Here is a 20,111-nt window from a genome sequence, read left to right on the forward strand (position 1 = left end):
AAATAAATATACAACTTTGTGACGTACAACAAAGACAAAGCCAACTTTACCCCAACAACTGGTCACAGTATGAAATGCCCAGTAAAAATAAAGATGTACAGAAGACCCATGACAGATGACCTGAGCTGTAGGGTTAAGCAGTACTCTTAAGAGTACTGTGTATAAGACTAGCTTCTGTGGACAGAGCTGAGTGTGCAAAGTTATGGAAACTGTTCAGATATAAAACCTTAAAATCACCTCAAGGACTGGAGAAGAAAAGATGCAGGCTACCCAGCTACTCATCCCCTCATGGGAAGGGATCAAGGTGAAAGAATTCAAATGTGTGCCAATTGGGTACCTAAATTACAAGTTTTCTTGCACTTTCAAATTCTCTGTTGGCTCTTAGTGGACTGTGCTGAGCTGGCAGCTCTGGCTGGGAACATCTGGGAACATCTCACTCTTCCAGAGAAGATGGTGAAAGCCAGAGAGGACATGTGTGCTAGGGCACAGGATGCTGTTTAGAGGTCTTCTTTCAGGGCTCAGAAACCACTGCTGAGACCTATCCTTTTAGTGACACATAAATATAATCAGGAACACAGAGCACCATTGATTAAGGGCACCGATAAAGATGAAAAAGTGGCCAGCATTGTATGATATTTTAACAATGTCCTCATGAGTTCTGAGAATGTGTACTGAGTGAGATAGATGCAGCTACTGTTTTACATACAAAGATGTAACATAAAACAGTTAAAAGGGAAAGATCTAAACTCCGGAAATTCTAGCAGAATTACCCAAAGTGTTCACGGTTTTCATCTAGTAAAGATTTGACAAGAAACCTTGGAACCCAGCATAAGGATGAGCAAATGTCTTGAGATTCAAGGAGCCTGCTCTAGGGAAAATACAAAACAGCAAATATCACCAAAAAAGAAAGATCAATCAAAACAATTACATGCTAGAAAGAGAAAAGAAGATGCCTGGCGTTGAAGTATTTGAATATCAGTGTCTGAAGTGGCAATAGAGTACCCAAGTATCCTACCTGGTATCCAGCTCTTTCAGAGTAGCATGGTTTGTTCTCTCACATGTATGATCTGTGCTATGTCTCAGGTACCACAGAGCACCTAAAACAGCATAGACAACTTGTTCAGGTCCCCAGCTGCCTGTCACCTGTATGAGAGATTAAAAGTCAACCAGGTAAATAAGAGCAGCTGACCTTTTCAGAATACAGTCAAATGAAGAAAACTCAGTACATACAGAATGATTGAATTTCCTCACCTCCTAGCCAAAGTCAAACCTTCTTCAAACGCTCTCTTACTATGGTGGGCTACCCCTGGAAGTTGGTCATATTAAACATTTGGGGGCCCAGTACAGTCGTAAATTCCAGAAGGTTCCTGTAGTGAGCATTGCTCCCTAACAGACAGCAACCTTCTGTTCAAAAAACTCTGCTGAACTCAGCTGTGCAAATAGGGTGAGAAGAAAAGCCTTTTTCTGGAGGGATGATTTATATTTTTCATAGGTCAAGCTCCATCTGAAATTCAGGAGAAGAGCCGGACATATAGTGAAGGATGAATGTAACATATATACTTCAAGGAATAGTACTTAGAACGTAAGATCTTTGTTAAAGAAGGGCCTGATGACATCTGAGTATTCAATGTACCTTGGAAAAATTGCCAGACTTCCAAGTTATCAACATCAACAGTAAATGAAAGATGAAGTCTTTTTCTTAAGGGTAGAAAAGGGAAGTGAAGAAGGAAAGATACAATGTTGGCTAATATTTGGTTGCTTTCTTCGAGCCACTCTAGTAATCACAAGTCAAAATATTTTGCAAGAGGAAGGAAAGGATAAGTTGTACACTGAGGTCTTTTATAAGAAAGAAAGTTCAATCAAAACGTGTATTTCCTATGCCTCAGAGAAACAAAAACTTTCAGCATCAAAAAATGGAAAAACAGGCACAGCTCACTTCTTCTCACAAGGCAGGTAGAAATCCCACAGGGATAGAATGAAACATGAGTTCAGATGCCGGAGAGCTAACACAGCTCCATTCTGTAGTGAATCTTTTTAACATCTACAAATACTCTGAATCTAAGGGATAAGACTCCAGGCTTTGTGCTGTCAAGCTTTCAGGCATGTATCTCTTTATTTTTGTTTACATATTTATTTTCTACAACATGCTACTGTCATGTACCTCATTGTTTAATCATATATGAATTGACATTAGCTGCACCATCTTGGGAGAACACTAACTGGTACACTGAAAAAAGGACAGGTCAATATGTCTACATATTCGTAGGGCACTGAAAAAGCTGCACTTTGCAGCTGGAGTAATTGGCTTGCAAAACATTATGGGCTAGAGGACAGATGTATATTTTTTTCTACCTAAAAGTTTTGGGCATGTACTGATAAAGTATTTTTTGCACAATTATATGCCATAACTTTAAGGCTGTGAAGTCAACTGGCCTGTTGTAAAGTAACACTTTGAAGCTGTTATTATATGTATAATATGCATAGTATATGCATATTGTAATTCTACTTGTAATTTAGAGACAAAGAATCTGCTGCTGTGCAATTCCTCTGACTTTTTTTCAGTGCTGCTACTTAAAGGGGAGTAAAAATGTTGTTTTATAGATACTAGCTCTTATATTATTTCAGAAACACTCTTGATGGACAGTAATCCATGTCATTCACAGTCTTGGCAGTTTATGATATCTTTTAGAAGGGCTTATGATGAAAATAAATTTAATTCTCAATAGTACATTTGAGAAGTCTGAAATGTTATCCATATCACTGGAAAACAAGGTGTATGAGATGGTTTTTGTTCATCAGATCTTGGGTTATTGGTGTATGTGCCAGGAATCAAATAGGATGGCGTGCTGCATTTAGTACAGACCTACCAGGCTGTGGCTTTGTAGAACTATTGACTGTTTCTCTTGATACTTTGTCCAGTACAAAATATCTTCTATGTCAGTTTAAGATGATTTGCATATCAAATGATTGATTTCTTAAATTATAATTAAGGAATATAAAGTTAGTTTTCTGTGTGACTACCATAATTTAACCCAATTAAAAGTCAACAAGCAAGACAACATTAAGTGTCTGAAATAAAAGCTTTGACCAGATCTTAAAGAAGACTACATCTCTCTGCATTGTAGTTGCAAAGGTATAGTCCCATAAAAATATCTTCATTCTTGAAGACATCGGTACTTTATTTGCCAAAAGAAAAGCATTTCTTTTTAAAGATGTTATGTGACATGGATAAAAATGGAGAACACACATGTTTATAAAATGGAGTTTTAAGATAATTAAATGATGTGTCTCAGAAGAGCATCAAGTGGCAGCTACCTTGGAGACTGAAGAATATGTCAGACTTATGTTCATGTATTTCCCTATATTTTCAGGTAGGAATGTTCAATTAAAAAAACACAAACCCACCAAAAAAAAAACAAAAAAAACCAAAAAACAAAACCAACCAACCAACCAAACAAAAACTTGAATACTATATAGACAGTAGAAGTGTCTACTGACAAATGGAAATAAGTATAATAATTCAGTTGCTTCTTACTTTATTGGTAAGAATAACCTTTGTCTTGATCTCATACTGGCAGAAATAAAGGTTTTTTGAGGGCAATGTGAGGTTAATCTGTGATGAGTTTTGGTCATTTCATTACGAGCTGCTAAATCCAGTTGATAATTCTCAACCATTTAGAAAGTTCTCTGAGTTAAGCAGTTGAAATTTCAGGAGGGAATTGTTTGCAAACTACAGAAGATTCACTGTTCTTTCAGTGACTGGTTGTATTTCTCTTGAAATAGCTGTTAATTTCTGTCAGTTCCCATCAGATCCTTTGCCCTTTATGTAAATCAGTTTCTTTTCCTTTTTATGAGTAAGACTGGTAATTGTGGAACCAATAAATTAGCAGCATGTTCAGCCTGCATGGCTACAACCATGCCACGATGGCAGCAGGCTATATTCCTGCCCTAGATTCAGCCTTGTGTGCCAGCAACACAAGTTGCTGCTGCTTTGCCAGCTGCCTCTTGGAGGTGGGTAGCTGACTAGCATTTGAACTCCTGTATTGAGATTTGTTTCCTGTCACCAAGAGATTTCTGTCTCCCTTTCTTATTCTTCCATCCTATAAGGAGGCAGATTTCAAATTGCTCCCTCCTTTAAATTTCCCTGTGATACATTTCTGTTCAGCAGTAAAGATTCTTAGGATCCCAAATATTGGAGAGATATTTACCTATAGTATGAATGGAATATTGTTTAAAAGCTGTGTGTCATGCTCCTCAATCAGTGAAGATTTGTGTGGTATGGAAAACATTGCACTTTCCTGGAAAAAAACATACAAAAGAAACCCAAAACACAACACCACCACCACCATCAAAGCCTACAACCCTCTATATAAACAGTGAAGGAAAGAACAGAGTATCTAAGAAAGTGAAGAGCATTGCTATTTTCTGCTAGAAAGATTATGTAAATATTTTTCAGTGTGCTTGTTAATAAGCACAAGTAGTTGGGTGTCTGTTATGCAATGAATTATGCCTCCAGTAACATTTCTTTAAGGCAGCTGCATGGCTTCACAGAATCGTAAAAGTCAAGCACAGTTTTAATGATCTAAGATAGTATTCATGTTTCCATTGCTCTCCTAGTAAACTATTGCTCTCTGAGCTATGTTTTTCCAGTGCTTTTTCTCAGCTCTGTTTAAAGGAATCAGACAATAGGGGCTCCCATTGTTTTCTCAGGAGATTATTCCAGAGCCAAAAAAATTCTCCTTAGATGCAATCAGTAGGAAATTTTTCATAATATTATTGTGATTTTTACAGCTTATGTTGTTAATTTCACTCACACTGAAATCATACCTCTGTAGTGTTTACACCCTCTATTATTGCTCTAATATATGTATATATTCCTCCAATTATACTTTAGTCTTGAATGAGATGTGTATGAGTGGGTTCCCATGCTTGCCTAGAGCCCTCCTGGATTTAATAAAGTCATGGTCAACCTGTCGTGCACCAGGGCACCCAAGACCTTCTCCACAGAGCTCCTTTTCAGCCAGTCACTCCCTAACCTGTACCGATGTGTACCAGTGTTCCTCTATAGGTGTAGGACCCTACACTTGTCCTTGTTAAAAGTTAAGATTCCTCTCTGCTCAATTCTCCAGCCTTTCCAGGTCTTGCTGAACATCAGCACAGCCTTCTGGTGTATTAGCCACTCCTCCCAGCTTCATATCTTCCTGATTATTCCCTGTGCTGTGTGCACTGATATACAAGCACTGCAGAGAAGGAAAGGAAGCAGAGGATGCATGTTTCCCTACAGGGATGCAAAAGGATCTCCCATAGTGATACACACCCTTGAGGTGGCTGGCCTTCTGGCTCATGTCATGGGAGACAGCCATGGAACATCTGTCACTCTTCTGATTAGCCTGGTTCTTTCCCTAGTGGGTTGCAGTGGTGTGAGCATTGCCATTTTGGACCCTATCCCTCAAATCCTTCAGTTTAAAGCCTGCCTCACTAGGTTGGCCAGCCTGCTGCCAAAGATCACCCTTTCTCTTCTAGACAAGTAGATCGCTTCTCTCTCCCAACAGGTTATAATCTTCATAGAAAGTCCCACTGTCATAAAAAACAAAACTCTTGCACTGCTCTTCTTTGAATTCCTTTTAATTTGCTTATTTTTTCTGCATTTTCTTTAAAATGAATGCCATTTTGCAGGTTAAAGCTATGTTATTTTTTTGTTTGGCAGCAGATGTTAATGTACCAGTACTTCCAGTGAGGAGGAGGTTCTCAGGTACTTCGAGCTAAAAGTACACAGAATTAAGCTTACTTATCTTACAGATAAGCACCATATTTTTCGAAGTGTTCCAGCATACAGTCATTCACATTTTAACTTGTAAGAAGTCACAAGCAATATATAGAAAAATTACTCATGTTCATGCCAAAACAAATATTACTTCTGGTTTTCATCTCCAGACGTAGTGTTTACTATGACCAGCAAGCTGCAACAGCCTTACAGAAGGTATACACGTTTTCAATACAAACAAATGCCTTTCTGCTTAAACAATTTGACTGTGAGAAAGCAATCCTGTGAAAGCATATTTTTACCAAACTAAAGTATGCCTCTATTCTTAAATAGATGTCATTCCTTTAAAAATAACAACAAGAAAAACTAAGTTCTGCTGAAACTTCACCGAGTGAAAAAGCACTATAGATTCTTTCAGAGCACTGTGCAAAGGAGTTGTTAAACTACAGCACTTAGAGGTGCTGGATGTTACAAGTATCTAATGAGTGTGGTATGCTGAAAGCACCTCAGTTCCATTACACTTTAGATAGTACTTGAAGTAATTTCCATCTGGCTAGCTTTCAAGCATTTGGTCGTCTCTTTCCGAGCTACTGCTAAACAAAAAATAGGAAAGGCTCTTTTCCACATTGCATTCCACATTTCTCAGATCAGATTTTTCTTTCAAGATCCATATGATTTATTAGTCTGGAACTTAAAACAAAAGATATAAAAGAGGAAACCTTTCAAGATGATGTAACCTGGGTTGTAGAGTAGGTCAGGACAGGGAGTCCTAGCCAGTGTGCAGAAGAACATGGGTAGTTCTCTGTGCAAGGGCAAGGAAGAAGACGCAAGGAACCTTTCAGTGCAGCTGCCTCGAAACAGGCATTATATACAGGGATCAAATCATAACAATGCTGGTAACACACATCATCCCCTCTGTGCAGGTAGAGAGAAAATTCCTTAGAGAAAGAAGGCCTGGATGAGGAAGAGCTAGCAGCTTTGTGGCGCCTCTTGTCTTCAGCCTACTTAGAGTTCATAGCTGGAGAACAACTTTTACCGTTTCTATTTATACACTTCTTCATGTATCTTGAGGTTGAGCTAAGGAAAACCATTTTTACTGCAACTGTCCTGTAAAAGGAACAGATGGAAAGAAGCATTTGCTGAATTGTGTCAGGAGCTTATACACTTGAAGCTTCCTTCATGAGTTTGTTCACAGGCATATCACCAAAAACTGCAAAGATTTTCCATTCACAAAACTGAAATATTTAAGAAATAGTTTTGCAAATTTAAGCTAGTAACCCCACCTGCCTATTGCAGTAATTGGAAAGAAATCAGCATTTCCAGAAGGTCACTCCTCTAATTCTTTTTACAACCACCTAAGAGGAGATGACTTGTCCTTTAAAGGGGTATCTATGCATAAAAGAATGGTATTTGTACAGTCTTTCTTCATATTTTTGTCAAAACAGATCCCTAGACCAACAGGTATAACATAGGGCGCTAGAAGGGGAAGGAAAGATAATAGCAGTAGGTGGTGGGCAGTCAGAAAGTCTGCATAGCTTTCAGTATAAATGTAAAGCTAGAGATTAACTTAACCACAGCCACTTTAATATGGATATCTGTTTTGGATTTTTGCGAACCACCTGACTAATACTAGAGCTTATTAAAAATATAATTGCCTGAAATAGCTTTTTAGAAAGATTCTAAATGTCTTTTGCAAAGACTATGCCTTTTCTAAGTAGGTACAGCTGTTTGTATATTGATGTTTCCCAGTCTTCCAACAAAAATATTGCATGATCCACTGTGCCATGCAGAAGGTGCATTTTGTTATTTTGAGGGAACAAACATTTTTGAATGCCAAATGCTGGCATTTTGACTTCAGCAGTGCAGTAAGACCTCAGACATGCTGTGAATGATGATGTTTATGTGACCATTATAAATTCCTTAGGATTTTGTAAACTCTCACATCTGCCAACCAGGTATTACGTGCAAAGGTATACATTTCACCAACTCTTCCACAGAAGCAAAATGCCTCCATTGGCCAGCAGAAGTTATCACCATGTTATTCCTTAGGAGAAAAGCATGAATAGCATACAGAGGCAAAGTTAGTTTCCCATGAGGATTCCAGGAGAGTTTCCTTCATGGGAGCACTGTGACGAGAATAGAGAGAAGGCAAAGGTGATGATTTGGCACTTCACTCACTGTCAACGTGCTCTCCACATGCAGAGGTGCAACACTAGTCTGATCTGTTTTACAGATTTGTTTTACATAGGAATGACTTTTAGGAATTAGTTGTTTTCTACGAAGAATAGGGAAAGAGGAATGAATTCCCCCCAAAGGCTCTAATCCTGTAACCATGAAGTAAGCAGTCATTAATGCCTAGATAAGATTCTAGCATCCAAACTGCAAGTCTACCAAAACCCTAGGGATCTTCATATGCCAGATGAATCATATGCCTTCACTTATCATCCAGGAATGGAAATACAGTAATGACTGCATTCAAGCAGTAACTACAAAATAAGCGCTCCAAGCTTCTGCACCCTGAGCAATGCCAATGAGGCCAGCAGTATAATTGGACTTGAGAGTTTGTGTATGAATGTATATTTATCCTCTTCTATTTTAAGTAGCAGGTTTCTGCCATTGTCTTGCATGCAAATCCAGATTTAAGTGAGCTGAGGGGAACCACAGACCAAGTTATTTACACAGCATCCACAGTCTGCTTACTGAGGTGTAGTAGTTTGAAAATCCTTGAGTAGGGAGCACACTGTGTTCTCTGCTGTCTAAACGTGCTGGAAAGCACACTGTGTGCGTTGTCCTACTAAGGTTTGGTGATGTGAGCTCCGTGACACTCTGCTGCAGGTGAGTAACACATAAGGCTCCCTTAGCACCTACTTACTGTCCAGACACATGCTGGTAATCACAGACTTGAAAACATGGAGCTAGGAGGGATGTAGACAAGCAGGACTTATTAGGAAGTCATGCCAATAAGATAAAATTGGTGTCATTATCTAAACAGATACACAGAGATTATTCTCAAAATCTTGCTTGATTCATTGGTGTTATCCATTCTGCTAATGTGATTGACAAGAGAAATACTTTTAAATGCTTTGGACACTCCAGAAAATTATAAAATTCCACAGGGATATAAATTTCTAAATTTTGATCTACTGTATCCACACACACGCACACACACAAAAAAATTCTTCCATTAAGTTCAGGCAAAGATTTCAACCTGAAATCTTCCTATTCACAGCACCTCCTTTCCTAGGTAGTAAGTTAAAGAGCCCACAAGCAAAGTGCATTATGTTCTATTACAGAACCTGTTTGTAACTTCATACCGTTGCCTCTTTTAATGTGTTAAGTGACTGTCAAAAACTTTTATTCTGGAAGTATTCTTTTATAATCAAATTGCTTTTGAAGGCCTGAATCACCACAGTTTGGCCATGTGGTTTTCAAAAGGACCAAACTCACATTTTGCAGTTGTGGTATTGGGAGCTGCAGAGTGAAAGTCACATGAGGGCTTCTTTAATTAGCAAATCTCTTCACCTGTACTTAGGGGCCTCCCACAGCTGTGAGCAACTTTGAAAGTCATGTCTACAAAGTATCAGGAAGTAGAATGAGGTTGGTGGGGATTACATTTATTAATTCAGTCAGCATGTTGGTGAAATGAGATGTAAGTAACATCTTCAGGTAAGAAATCTTTTCCTAAGTGTCTCTGGTCAGCACCTGTGCTCAATCCAAACTTTCCTGGAAGAAAGAATTGTTGTATTCTTCTCAGACTTCTTCCTCTTTGTCTGCTTCCGTCCTCCTGGGTTTTAGCCTGAATAGAGCTGCATGGAAATCACAGAGTAAATTACAGGGTGCTAGAATGACACTACCACCTTGCTAGGGCTCTACCTTACTTTTTAAATCCCAGAGCATCCAAAAGTAACCGTAGCTAGCCTAGGTGATTTAAACAGGATCAGTTCTTGTATTTTGTGGTGTTTCACATAGCCTGGTTTAGAAAGTCTCAGGTGCAAAAGCTTCATTTGTACCAAGGGGCTACCCACGCAGGGACAGCTAGAGGTGACAGCGCGTGGTACAGGAAACCTCGCAGCAGCCCTGTTAAGTCCTCTGAATCATTACAACTATCTGACTCGTGTTCCACAGGGATTTCAGTGGTTTGTGGGTTTGGTCCTGAATCCATGTGCTATATGTGGCTAAGGAAACTGGATTTACAAGGAGTGCTCAGTGTTCCCCTAAGCCTGTTTCTATTCAATGAAATTTCAGCAACACTTAAGACAACTGCTGAGCACTTTCAAAAATCTTCCTTCAATCCCAGTTTTGTTATAATGGAATATGGTATTTTCCTCTCCAAAGCATGTACCTTCCCACGCTGTTTTGTGAATGATGAACAATACTAACAGGCTTTCTTACCTCAAACTTTGGGAATGGTTTTATGCTAATTGCTTAAAAGAAATTATTTATATGCTCTTTTTCCTGAGAGGATAAAATAAGAAACAAACAAAAAAAACCAACCACATGAAAATGCACCTTCAAATACTGTGACAAATTTGCAGAGGATGAAAAATCCAGGCTTACATTCAATTCTAAACAAGCACCACTTCTATATACTTTTATTCATTTAATGAGCTCATTTTTTTAGTGACTTTTCTGATCGTGATTCCTGGAGGGTCCTTGACATTCCTCGCATTTTTTCCCTTTTACTTTCAGCTGCTTTGTGGTCCCCTTCCTACTTCAATCTTTCATTGAGATGCTAAGCTGAGTGACAGACTTTAATGAGGTGATATTTGTTGCTAAAGAGACATGCTTATTTAAACAAAATAAGAGGTGGTTACTTTAAAATACACTATGAATGATAGCTTTATGTGTGGGAGGGGGTACTAGTTTTATCAGAGTGGTGATTAGCATATTTCTTATGTGTTATGTTGGAAAAGAACCTACAGGAACTTTCATTTCTTACTTCTCCATGTAGTTCCAGTCTTTCCAGTCTGTGATGTTAATGAAATCTTTTTCACAATTACACAGTTACAGTAAGCAGTGTCTTGCAAGCACTTTGATTTAAATTCTCTTGGAGTCAATGTTGAGTTGTAATAATTATAAGATCTAAGCTTTCCACATGTTTATTTTGGCATTTTGCAGTCTTAATTCTAGTAATGATGATAACAACTTAAAAAATATATATAAAGTCAATACCTTTTATTTTGGAAAAAAGAAGTCAATGATTCATTTTTGGAGTATCCAGACTGCTTAGGTCTCATCTAAATTCTCCCTCTAGTGAAATGTGGAAAAGAGGAACAAAATACAGATAAAGTATGCAAACACACAGCAGCATATAAAATTGGGCCTTCGTTGGAGATATCACGACATCCTTGGGCATGCTTGTGTGTTTCAGTTTAAAACGTTAACATTAATTTTAAAATGTAATTCAAAAATGTAATTGGATGACACAGCCAAAGGGTCCAAAGGCTGATATAACATATATTAAAACAAGTAAACTGAATAATATAGACAATCAGTATATATCTGCTCAGTTGCTGAAATCTCCTGTAGAGATCAGCTGAATGTATACCAAATTCCAGAGAGTTTTGAAGACTTCCACAGATTTTGTTGGTTTTTTTTTTCTGTTTTGTTTTTTGTTTTTTTTCCACTGCGGAACCTGACACATTTTAGAAGAATGCTCTAATACAGTCTTGGTTCAGGAGATCATCACAGTCGCCTTATACTGTAGTTGTTTGTTTGTGACCTTGCCTTTTTCCTGGACAGCATATTTTGTGCAGTCTGCACAAAAAAAAATTGATTGCAACTAGAGTACAGGGAGAATGAAACTTTTTGGAGTAAGAAGAAATAGTCTTACCCCTGAAGTGCTGTTAGTGCCTTTGAACTAACCCAGCAAAGCATTTTAAGTTAGATGCACATTTAGGAAAGCTAAATTTGTGTGACGTGTTAAAAATTGGTTTCTTGCTAAGATAACTACATCTCTAACTTTTGTCTAAATATTTGATACAAAATAAAATAAATAAAGTCTCAGTTCAGAAACACCTTGGAGCATCTTGATGGCAGCCAGGATTTCCTAAATAATAATCATGAATTCTAAAATGCTTTGCTGATCCAACTCAGAATTTAATCTTACATATGTTTTTCCATCTGACTTCAGTGGGACTAAACCCATCTGTGAGGATTACTTGGGAGTAAAAGGAGTCTGAATATCAGAGATTCAACCTTAAAATACCTTAAATTTATTTCATGGAATCAGTCCCTGTAGGAAAAAAGCAATTTTAAAATAGCAGTGATATTCTGTAATCTTTGAGGTTTTTTTCTTCTTTTTTTTCTTCAGAATCATGCATACGTTCTCCCTTGATCATCTTTAGTCTTTAATTGTCTGCTATGTGGTCAGCAACGGCCATGAGACTAAACCGGGGAAAGCTGCAGGCTATAGATATTAGGTCCATCATCTTATCTACTGAGATAATGCCTACTAGAAGAGCATGTTCCTAGGAGACCGTATTTCCTACACAAGTGCAGACATTTCCTGTGCGGGTGGACAGCCCTCTAGACTCCCAGAGGTGTTCGTCTGGGTTTGCCAAAAAATGCAGCCAATATAAACCAGGGATAACAAATGCTCTGTACTTTTGTTTGGGCATGGGCTTGTAGGCCTGCTCCTGCCTCTCCAGTTGTCAGTGTTGCTCGTGGATGCCCTTGCTCAGCACTGCTGGGTTGAGATCTGAGAGACAGGGTGCTCTCTTTGTCAGCTGGAGCATGGAACTCGCACCTGGACAGCCTCTGCCTCAGCCCTGGCCTGCTCCAGCCCCTTACTGCCTCGTTTCAGCAAAACACGATGCTGTCCAAGAGAAAAATGGAATGCCCCTTCCTTTAGAAAGCACCACAACAGCCACTTAATATCTGGATTTTTAAGCCTGAAGGCCAAGAAACGGGGGTGAAGGTCTCTTCAAGAAGATGAAGGAAATGAAACAGGTTTCCCACATCCTGACAAGTGCCTGAGGGAACAGCTCTCTCAGTAAAAGGCAAGGGTCGTGTTCATCTACAGTTATGGCAAATTGTATTAACTTTTCTAACCCAATTTCATTAACTGTTTTGTATTAAATTTGAAATGTAGCTCTAGTAAAATGAGCATCGATAGAACAGAATGATTTTACCTTCTTAACTTTGAATTCAAAACAGCTCAAGGAAGAAGGCATCCTGATAAAAATAGCTGCATGGGCATGCAGTATTCCCTCAGACATTACACCCCATACTTCTTAGTTTGTAAAAAATTCTGCAATTTTTTTCAGTGTAAACCCAAATCTAACATAAATGAAGTAAAGTATATTGGGCAAGTTAATAATAAAGAACAGAACTTTAAGATTTATTAGATCAGCCAGAGACAAAAATGGTCTGGTATTATGCCCCCTCCATGGAAGCATTCAAGGCCAGGCTGGATGGGGCTTTGAGCAGCCTGGTCTAGAGGGAGGTGTCCCTGCTTGTAGCAGGAGGGCTGGAACGAGATGATCTTAAAGGTCCCTTCCAATCCAAACCATTCTATGATTCTATGTTTTGCACAGCATCAAATAAAATGAGCTCTAATTGATAGATGATCTTCCAATACATCATTAGCATTTTTGTGAATCAAAGTTCATGTTCAGGATTTCTTAGTGCTACTCTCTTCACTATACTTTCAAATGGTTTATTAGAAGGATGCAAAATGCACTCTGTAAACCACTTTTTCCAGGATGATGGGAAACAGGTAAAATGAAATTGCTTCTACTGCTGTGGTTTCTCTCACTTCTACTTTTCTTTCCTCAACAAAGAAAATTTCAGTGGAATTTCCAAGACATATTTTCTCTTCCTGTTTATTTCTTCTTAAACTTTTTTTTTTCTTAAAATTTATGTTTAAAGTTTCAATATATCTAGTTCTGGGTGTATGACTATGTGCTTCTATCTTATTATTTCTCTTCACAATTGTTTCTCTTTGTACAATTATATCACCAAAATACAGGGGGAAACAAATGTAGTATACTTACTGATTTTTATGACATAATAACATATATATCCATTACTTCAGTCTAATTTGATCTAAAACAAACATGGAGAAATATTTTACTTTGAATAAAATGCAGGGTTTGACCTCATCCTTCCTCCCACATCCCAACCCACCAGCCCAAGGAGAGCCTAAAATAATAACAGCAATTCTGCAATATAGCCTCAAAGTTAACATATTCAAGCTCTGCTGGATCAAATGAAAATCTGGTCTAAAAGCCCCTGACTATATGACCTGATGCTCTGACTATGTTTAAATAATTCCCAGTGTACGCTGTCATGGGAAGGTCAGTACTGAACTCAAGAAGTTTCAAAGGCGGAAATTTTCTTCTTTTCCAGTATCATAACAAAAGCTAGCATTTTATTGCACAGATATCTCAGCTATATATCTGTGCCAAGAGTACACTACACTCAATATTTACTCTATGGCTTTCTTTTCTTCCTGGCACTCTCCCTACAGATAAGTATTTAAAGGTGAGTCTACCAAATACATTATTGGAATGTAATTTGAAGCTGATAATAATAGCTTCCTGTGTTACTCAGCCCTCCTCCACTAGGACAAGCAATAGTGAGATGGCTATAGTACTATTTACTCCTATAGAGGCTTTTCTTTTTTATTTGTTTTTAACTGCTAACTTGGGGACCAAAATCATTTGAAAGTCCAGCTATGAGTGGAATTTAGGTGGTGAATCAGACTTCAAGCATACTTGAAGATGGGAATGAGTATGGGTATGCCTAAACCAAATTGCATGGGTGCCAGGATGGAGACAACTTCCCTGCAGAGATCTGTTGAGAGCTGACCACAGCTAGATTGCTTCCAGCCCTGTCATTGACTCCCTTCATGCAAGTGCCAGTAGCTCTCTGCTGAATGTTGTGCAGAAAAGCCATATAAACACACAATTCATCTTTCAGTTCCTCCCTTGGACCCAGGGAAATCCTAGAGATTATTTATCTGCAACATTGACACTCCATTTTCTTTTTTGTGATGAGGTCAGGAGAGAATTGCCACCCACTCTGAAACATAACATGCTTAAGCTCAAAGCAGTGCCACAAAATCAAACCCTGGAGATTATTTTCCCATTGAGAAAGAGAAGGACAGGTTGTCAGTGACTATGTGACTATGACTTCTCTAATTTTTTGAGATGATTGGATGAAACTGAGTCCACAATTAATACTTACCTTCAGTGATTGTTTTTATAGTATCTTGCATCAAAAAGGCATTGCATTAACTGCCAGTAATGGCAGAGTTCTGCTGGACAGTAGCTCTGGCAAAGCTCCTAAAGGCCGCCTGGTTAATGTATGTTCTGGTTTCTCCTGCTTGCTAGCATATTTACAGTACATGGATATGAATACCCATGAATCACATCTTCTTAGAGTTGGCATGAATATAGGGGGAGTAGAACACACTCCATGGGGGGAAATTTCACTTGGGTGGGCTAAAAACACAAGAAGAAAGCTTGCCAGGGACCACCAGCTTTTGTTCAGAAGGTGGTGGTGTGTTCAGCTACATGCTGACAGGCCTTCTCAAGCTCTCATGGAAGAGTATGGCCAGCTACAGAGCAACAGTCTTTTCAGGATATTCCTCTGTGCATGGTGTATTACTGCAGTGTAAAATTTGGTGGCTATGTACACATTTCTTCATGTGATTTTGATTAAATGATATATTATTTGGACAGATGAATTTCAGAAGTGTGCCACATACCAAAGTATTAAGTTTACTTCCAGCTTTCTATGTAAGCAGTCTGGTTTTGAAGGGTCCCTGGTAAGTTTCGGGAGAATCACTGACTTTCTTCTGAAGCGTTCATTTTCTGTGCTTTTAGAGCACTTTATGCCTGCTGTCCATGAAATGCCTGTCTCCTACTTCAAGATCTTCTGCACTTTTGAAAGCAGTTACCACTTAGTCTTCTGAACTTAAAAATATTTAACAGATAGATATTTGCAGTATTAGAAGGAACTAGAAGCTCCTTCAAGTCCTACAACTTAATGAGACAATTCATGTTACAGATCTGCTATTTCATTCTGTATATGTAATCCAAGTATTTGTGTGTGTTTGCACACAAGTAGGCACCAACACGAGAGGTTTGAGAGGACAGCACCATTCAAAGCAAGAGCAGTGTAGGCTGTGCGTTATTAAGATAACAGGAAGATGACAATATTTGCTCATTAGGCACTGGAAAACAGAAAGGAAAAGAAATGCTTCTGAAAGCATCTTGTACATTTTTGTGATCAGCACTAGTTCCTACATTCTCATCCCTGTAATCTGTCTACTAAGGAATAGATACCGTGCAGGCACATGACTACACAAGAATGCGTGGCATGTTTGCATTAAGTTTTTTTAAAAAATAGTTTCTATAAAAACTTGTTATAACTTTTTTGCATGTTGTATCTTCGTCCAAAATGTGTAGTTACTTCTGCTGCCTTTGCATGTCACAAGCATGATGTCACCAGCATGACAGAGGCACAGGGAAAAATTACAGTGAGGTTTCTAAAGTTCTGCTGCTGCTGATGGACCCCACTATCCTCAAACTGAGAGACTGTTCTTGGACTGATTTTTGGGTAACAAAAACTAGAATTGTGGACCTGGAAAGCTCAGATTAGTTACCATCCAACCCCAACACAGACAAACTTCTGTATGTGCATCTTTTGATAACAGTAGTTTCACGTGTGTCTAAATTTGTTTCCTCATGTGCCAGAAGACTCTTCTAAGCTGAATTACCCTATGAACGTGATGCCTGATTGACACATGGGTAAAACAAGGATCCGCAGAGCAGACCTTCCTTCATCCTGACCGAGGGGATGTGTAAAGAACTGATATGGTACCACACTGACTAAAAGAAGTCAGTCAGAATCAATATTTTCTTCTAGCCAATTGCCACAGCATACGGCATGTGTGTTCCTTCTCAGTGGCTGATCACTGATGATGCTGAGTAAGGCACTCCCTGCTTGTGCTTGACCCAAGGTGCCAGCTGCTGCACAATCCACAGGGAAACTGGATGTTTAAATGTTAGACATTGCAGTGCTCGCCATTGTAGTCTGCAAATAATTCTATGTCTTTCTCATTTGTCCTTCAATTTGTTTGTTTTAAATGAAAGCTGAGAGCCTGAAGATAAACAGGGGCCTGGTTTATGTCTTTCCAGAAGTGGCTCTCTTAGGTACAGGAAAACACTATCCTACAGGAAGTGCCAAGTAAATCCTGAAAATGCTACTGCATAATCTGCCCATCAGATCCCTAAAGCCAAAGATATAACAGAGACATGTCAGAGGTATAAACTCTCCAGACTGTAGAATCCATGTTTCCTTACCTTGTCCTTACAATCTGAATTTTAAAAATGAAGAAATGTTAGAAACAATAGAATGCTTAATACTTAAGCCATGGAATATAAGCCTGACAGACAATAGTAGCCAGTTCTAGTTCCCACCCTTGTCGAAAACAATAGGAAATCCACTTCAGACATTAAAATAAACTCCTGCAGAAGAAGTCTGATTCAAAGCCAGAATGAAATACAGTCTTTTCACAAAGGTTTGTGTTTGTTGAGTTGCTATTCAGTCAAGGTCTAAGAAGAAGAAAAAAAGGAACTAAAAGTGCTGAAATACAGAATAATCCCATCCAAAAGAGGAAAATATTACTTCTCTATACTAACATTTGAAAATTGAGTAGAGTTGCATTACCTTTGCTTGTTTGACAGCACCTTTCTCTTTTTTTGCCTGTATTCCTGTTCCAAACCAAAGCTCTGATTTGACAACCTGAAAAGCCTGAGACAATGCTGACCTAGGGTACTGCCTTGCACAGAGCAGCAGCCCTTGGTTGTAAGGTGCAGTTTGGGATTTGCTCAGGACAGCCACAGGGTTTTAGAAATAGATTTTGTACACAAAGGTAAATGTGAGGAAAGGATGAACTGATCAAACCTTATGTTTCTCTTCTAAGGAAATCCTTAAAGTGTCTCTGACATTCCTGGATGTCAGAGACATTCCTGTTATTCCTAATCTTTGCTTTTTAAGGGAAAGTTACCTGCAGACAGAGGATAACAGTACGTTTTACTGATCCTAGATGCAAAAGGAAAATCTGACCATTTTCATCAATAAGGTAAAGATGTCAGTATAGAATCAAAGAATCATGGAATTGCTCAGTTTGGAAAAGACCTTCAAGATCATCGAGTCCAGCCACAAAAATGTCAAGAAAACAATCTAGAAAACAATCTAGATATGAAAATGTATTCGTGTCAACTTCTCAGTGAGAAACTGACCCACAATCAAATACAAACAAAAAGCCACAGGCTAAATAGGGATTTCTCATCCACAGAATGAAGTGCAGACTTCTTTGGCTACTGCACTATTTTCTTCTCAATGCTCCTAGTATTGAGAATATACTCATGCACTTGTCTCTTTGCACACTTGATTATTGCTGTTTTTCTTTATAATACTGCAATTTCCTTTATTCAGAAATGGAAATTATAATGTCAGACGGAGAAAGTTACTTCATAGGAAGAAAAAGCCTTTCTTTGGAAAAATTAAAGTGTGGTTTGAAAGGTTAGATTCACTTTGACATATAGCAAAAAATTCTTATTACAATGTGCCATGGAGGGAAAATATACTGAATGGTAAAGAAAAATGGCTGTCTATTCTGTTAAACGCTTAGTACAAGTTTGTTAACTATTTTCCAAAATCAAGTTTAAGAGTGGTTCCCTGAAGATTTACTGCAGTCTGAAAAAGCACCCCATGAAGGAGGTACAAATTTTCTCACACTGTGGTTTAACACAGCTGAATGAGTTTTGAAAGTAGATTTTGCTGCACAGTGAAAGCATATCCTTTCTTTGGAAAGACTCTGGAAAAAGAATTACATGTCACATATGTCCAACATTAATTTTCTTACTCAGTGAAGTAAAATTTAATCTACTTCATGTCCATAGAATATCGTCTTCTTGGGACATCTTGTCATTGCTTCCATTCATACTAGGGAAGTAGTAGATTAGATGTCAGGGGGAAGATCTTCACAGAGAGGGGTGAGGTGCTGGCACAAGCTGCCCAGAGAGGCTGTGGATGCCCGATTCCTGGAGGTGTTCAAGATCAGGTTGGATGGAGCCCTGGGCAACCTGGTCTAGTACCAGATCTGGAGGTTGGTGGCCCTGCCTGTGGCAGGGGATTGGAACTTGATGATCCTTGGGGTCCCTTCCAACCCAAGCCATTCTATGATTCTAGAGAGTGAGATGGCTTCAACAATCCACAGGTGACTGATTATTTATAGGGTGAAATACTTATTAAAATATCTATTTTCTCATTTACTCTACATTGAACAATTTTATACCAGCTTTTGCACGTTCTGTCGAATGTCCACTCTGGAAAATTATAGCCTCACTCATGTATGCAACAGAAATTTCAGTAATGAGAAGGAAGTGAGTAGGAAGGGCAGTAATTCTCTCCCACAGAGAACTTTGCCATTTCAAAATCTGACTACAATCTGGTTAAGAATTTTTTGTGAAACTGAATTTCCAGCAGAAAAGACACTGAAGCAGGAGAATCCAAGCAGGCAGGGCAGCAGAGAGAAGGTGGAGGCAGGCTGCCTAGTCGCTGCCAGAGTTTTCCAAACAGCTGAGGTCCCATGGGGCTTCTCCATTCTGACTGATCACCAGGCTCAGGAGAACAGACACTTAACTTAGTGTTTCTGTACCCAGCTCTAATCATGACAGAAATTAGTCTTTCTGGACTGCCAAAAATGGTGGTTTTAAATGCAGGATGCTGGCCCTATCAGTCACCTCGACTTCTCTTTTGAAGAAGTATTTTTCTTTTGAAGAGCACTAAACACTTGCCAATGTGCTGTTTCCATCAATTAAGCATTTCAACCTCTCCTTACTCTTTTTTTTTGTCTTAGGATCCATAATACGTTAAAACTTGCTGCATCTGAGATGCATAGTTTTAACTAGTGCCCATACTCATAAAGTGGGCATAGGGAATGATTTAAGGGTGTAATTGTTAACATTTTGGCTTGCATTGGCAATAGCATTTATTTTTTCATATGCAGTTAGAAAGATGAATAAAGCTCAGCTTGAAAAGGGGCTGTCTGCAATGGTTGTAGTTAGACAGTGGTACTTTTAGAGGAAGAACAACATTGTCCTTACAAATGTTCTTTCAGAGGTGGAGTGCCAGATGGCTCCAGGCTGTTGAGTTTCATGATTTGTAAGAAGGCTGCATTATATTTTTATTCAAATACATGCTTTTCAAATTGCAGTGACATCAGTTATTATCTGTCACTAGTCTGTTTCATAAATGGAAGTGTGGAAAGGAAAATTCCACGTGCTGAATTAGACAAGGAAAATGGGATTCTCCCCCAGGCCACCTC

This window comes from Numida meleagris, chromosome 3, assembly GCF_002078875.1.
Source record: "Numida meleagris isolate 19003 breed g44 Domestic line chromosome 3, NumMel1.0, whole genome shotgun sequence".
Lineage (NCBI taxonomy): Eukaryota > Metazoa > Chordata > Aves > Galliformes > Numididae > Numida > Numida meleagris.